This window comes from Lycium ferocissimum, unplaced genomic scaffold, assembly GCF_029784015.1.
Source record: "Lycium ferocissimum isolate CSIRO_LF1 unplaced genomic scaffold, AGI_CSIRO_Lferr_CH_V1 ctg3339, whole genome shotgun sequence".
NCBI lineage: Eukaryota > Viridiplantae > Streptophyta > Magnoliopsida > Solanales > Solanaceae > Lycium > Lycium ferocissimum.
Genome location: NW_026725383.1, coordinates 45,285 through 50,666, shown reverse-complemented (window position 1 = coordinate 50,666; position 5,382 = coordinate 45,285).

Below are 5,382 nucleotides of genomic sequence, written 5' to 3'. Positions count from 1 at the left end.
GGCAATCAAACACCGTATAAGGTAAAAATCAACACTAAAAATGGAAATTATTTACTTTTTAAGTTATTTTGATATATTTATTGGAAGACTTTATATTTTCTTTTGGAAAATTTTAAAGGTCGGCGACACAATGTTAAAAGCTGACTTACATAGTGATGGTGGGATTTATCAAGGCAATCAAAGTGGCGGTACAGTAAAGCTTTCAACCAAAGAGAATCAAGGTGGTGGTGCCACTTCCGCGCAGAGGAGTCATCCAAGGTACTCATTTTTTCTTTCACTTTTCTATATTTGCAAGATATTATTCAAAGTGAAAATATTGATTTTTAGCCGTGTTTTGTATTACCTATAGTGTATTTACATATATAGTTTTCACATGGTGATTTGTTAGTAGTGTCCTTTTTGATGTATCTATTTGTGCTATTTTTGTTATGATTGTGTTTATATATACTAGCAAAGTATATATTTGTTTTGGATTGATATTTTAATATTAGTTTTTCATATATGTTGTGGCTGTATTTTAATTGTATTTTGATTATTATGTTCATGTTACTTATTCTCGTTTCGTTTACTATATTTCGGTATATTTACCATATATTTTCTCTATATTTAACCGAAACTTTTAACTTTTAAAGCAAGATTATATATGTGTATATATGTATCTCGTTTTGTCGATGCCTTTAAATTCATTTGAACCATGTTTTTATTGTTTTAGGTTGAGGGAGTTGGGTTGCCAATTAATGATCCGGTTTCGTTGTTGATGTGGATAAAGAAACCAGAGTTAAAAGTGATGCACAAACAGATGGAGTGCCCATAACACCAATCCATTTAAATTTTGATGTAAGTACTGAAATGTGGCTTTTAAGTACTGAAATGTCGTTTTGATAAGCAATAATTGACAAACACCACCGTTTTTTTCTTGTTTTTTATTTCAGAATCTCAAAGAAATCGGCGATATGGAGAATGCTAATGCCGAATTTACCGCATCGAGGAAATGGTAGCGGACTTGCTAATCAACTCGCCCTTTAGCATGTGTTATTCCTCTCGGTCCTCCTCCAAGACCACGCGATGATCAAACCGATTTGTCAAGTTTAAGGACTCCTCGAATGTGGACAATAACCCGTAACCATGTCTCAATGATTCCCGATTCTCGATACCAATCCAACTTGGAGTACAACCAACAACCGACAAAGTTCAACTAATGAAACCGAACAACAAGTTGGAGTACAACCGATAGTTGGCCACAGCTCAAGTGATGAAACCGGACAACAAGTTCCCGTACAACCAAATGCGGGCCAAAGCTCAAGTGGTGAGACTGCACAGTTTTCAAACTCTGAAAAACAGATCATTGTCCATCCAGGTGCTGCCCGAGAAAGGAAACCAAGCAAATATAACCTGTCCCCTTATTGTCCCAATTTTAGCTCGGGTTCTTCTCGCCAAAAATATCGCTCCTGCATTTATCGAAAAAACACCCATTTGTTGACCACCCTATAAATGCCCCGTTAGATACTTCGTTTCTTCAAGAATATCAAAAGTGGCTTGAGAACGATCTATTGAAATCGCATGACAAAAGGTACTTATTGTCACAACTTGTTTTTTTATTTTGCCGTAATTCAATTATCAATAAACTTAACGTATGTTCTTTCCATTGTTGATATACAGAAGCCAAATGAAAATCATTACGTAAAGAACAAGGAAGGACTCGATCTCGCGGATGCCGAACTTCGGTTTCATTTAGGCGTTACAACCGTAGCCGACAAAAATCGGTTCTACTTGTTATCTATGGATGGGCAACTTTGGACCGATGAGGTTTTGATATCTTTTCTCGCTTGTTATCTAATTTTTTTATGTTTTATAATAGAATTACAATGTGATGTATCTAGAGTATATTTTTTACAATATTTGACATATATTGTAAAAAATATATTTCAGGCATATTTACCATATATTTTCTCTATATTTAACTGAAACTTTTAACTTTTAAAGCAGTACTATATATGTGTATATGTGTATCTGTTTTGCTGATGCCTTTAAATTCATTTGAACCATGTTTTTATAGTTTTAAGTTGAGGGAGTAGGTTGAGGTACTTATTGTCACAACTTGTATTTATAGAATATTGTCATCATTATACTTGCACTATATTTAATATACGTACATTAATTTACTAGTTCAAGACAAGATCGTCTGTGTATACGTAATTGTATTTTTACTATATATAAGAGTATATTGCACTATATTTACTATATATACAAGAATATTTGTTTTGAACATAGTGTTGATTATAGTCACCGAATTGATGTTTTTACAAAAGATATTGATGTTATTTTCTACTACCTACGCAAGAAGGGGAAGTATCACAATAACAACAACTATAGATTCACCACTGCCACCGTATTTTTCACACTTTAGTTGCTGAAATTTACAAATCTTGGGAAAACCCTGATTCATCCACATGTGTCGCCAGTAAGGAAGATGAACTGTGTGAGTACATTAACGGGCACATGTGCTTTGGCTAATGTACCATGGTATACCGTTGACAACGTACTAATTCCGTCAACATAAAAGAGGAAAATCACCGGATTTTGGTTGTGATATCATTCATCGACAAAATGTCCGGCCTCATCCAATGAAAAGATCATTCATTTTTCTACAAATTTTATATGTTTGTTTTTTTCTTATTTTTTCTTTTTACAAACATGTCCATCTACGTATACAACTCATACCGAGTCGCAGGCATGATGTCGTCGTTAGAGTCGGAGTGAAAATGTTGGCTACTCTAGTGACACACAACACAAATGATCGATTTCTATGAGAAGAAGGCGGATATAGATTTTGCCACACATCCTTCTTACGTAAATAGAGAACAAACCGACAACTTTGACATTGTGAATGTAGACAATCTCCCGCAACAAGCTCCATCTAGCATGTAAGAATCTCTTCCAATAAAAAACACAATAAATACATCTTTTTTTTTTCGTGGTTTTTTGATAAGTAAATTTTTTGATCATTTTTGTTCCAGGGATCGTGGTGTGTATGTGGCCGCCTTCGCCGAATACTTGAGCTCAAGTGCGCCATCCCAACCGAATTCGATGCAAAGTTACTCCGTATGAGATACGGCGCCCTTTTATGCGACTATGCATGGGATAAGTCAAACAACAATGCGTCAAGTGATAACGAGCAGCCTCCAAGACCAATTAGACCAGCAGTTGATTACGATGCAGCTTGATAAAGAGGATCTTGATTAGGCCACCAATTCATTTGTGTTTTTTCATTTTCATGTTGAACAATAGCATAGTTGGTTGCGACTTTTGTTGCTGTTTTTTCATTTTGGACATATTGTTTCATGTGCAAAAATCTTTTTTAGGATGATTAATATTGAACACCACCTTATGGTTTTTATATTGTTGTTTCTTTCAAGTATGTTATCTTTTCAATGCATAAATTCCATTTTTCATTATCTCGTGAAATGTATTATTTAACAAAGTAGTATATATAACCATTTAATATACAATATATATATACAAAATTTAAAATTTCAACTAAATACACTTCAAATATATGTAAAATATAACTCGATATATTCCATAAGATCATTTTTAAAATTAACATCATTTTTTTGCAGCTTGTTACAAAATTTAAAATTTCATCTAAATACACTTCAAATATATGTAAAATATATATCAAATATAGTTAACAAGAAAATTCCTACTCACTAACTTGTATAAGTCTGGGAAAATATTTCTAATTAAAAAATATTTCAAGTAATAAGTATTATCTACCGTATCATACAAAATACAACTAAAATATAGCCAAAATATATACGAAATACAACTATTAAATCATAAATCCAAAACAAAAGGTCTAATAAGTTAACATAGAGTAGACTTTCCAAATACCATTTAACCACCAATATAGCATTACATTGAAAAACATCGGATGTTCAACGATGTGAAATACAATCATACTAGAACAATATGAATTCAAGATGAATTCATTTTTTATTTTTAACTAGAAATTTAAAGTAGAATTGTCTTAACAAATAAAATCAAAATGGACTTATTTATTCTTCTTATCGAGCGGCGGATTATCACACGAACGCCTATTATGACCAAGACGTCCACATTTACCGCACGAATTTCTCGCGTTTACCAATCATCAACTCCCGTAATGGCTTGTCCCTCTTCTTTTTTGGCCTCCCAGTGGGTCTCTTATAGATCGGTGGCATAACAACTTCATCTAATATACTTTTAGGAACATTCCACTCGGTCTCATCGGGAAGAGGATCAATCGGCACATTATATGTGTTCACAATCGTTTCCGGCTTGAATAAATCCGAACAATATACATCAAGAACAAATTTTTATTCTTCAATACCGCCCATGCATGAGAACACGGTATCTCGTCTAGTTGGAACATCCCGTGCACCGCAAGTTTTCTTCTTCAAATCTATTATGAAACGCCTCGGTCCATCATTCACCGTGTAAACATATTCAAAGACGCTTCAACCTGAGAACCATTTAACAAATAAACAAGCATTACCTGAGCAGTTTTACCATATTAGGAATATATATAAATATACATTACATATAGTAAAAATGTAGATTAAATTTTTGTGTTGCAAACAAAGTTACCCTCATTCGTATTGATTTGTACTCGTTGATCGACAACATCTCTTGATACCGCCTCATCGTTGTTGTGAATGTATAGGTACCATTTTTTCTATTTGTGCAATTCCATCTACCAAACATCTTCCTCACTTCTTCAAGGAAATCAAAAATATGTAACTCTCTTGCAAAGAACCAGCTTTCCATTAATACATTCGGCTATATTCGAAGTCATTGTCCATCCTCTATTAACAGTGAATAAAGCCTAGACCATTTATCTCTTCCAAAGATCTTCTAGGTATCGTTTTACCCGAATATCAACATTCCCAATCTTCTCCATCAATTTATCGAACTCATCCCGCTCGTATGCTTTCGCTAGTGAATAAAATATAGGACTCAACACCTCACCGTTTGTTGTGTATTGCTTTGTCACATTTTTCCACAAATGCCATACACAAGCCAAATGAGGAACAAGAGGATACACCTTAGAAATCGCGTGTATTATGCTTTCATGTCTATCGACACGACACACATATTTTGCCTAACACCATAAGCCTCGCTTGAACAGCTTCAAAGAACCACGTCCACGACTTATTATTCTCGTAATCTATCACACCATACGCTAGTGGTAGGATATTACCTACAAAAATCAGCTTATATTTATATTATATTCAAAACATATTTCAACCGAATTTGATCTCACACCGTATTTTTAGCACCATCATTTATAAAACAACAAGATATATTTACAATATATTTACCTCATATTTACAAGGTATT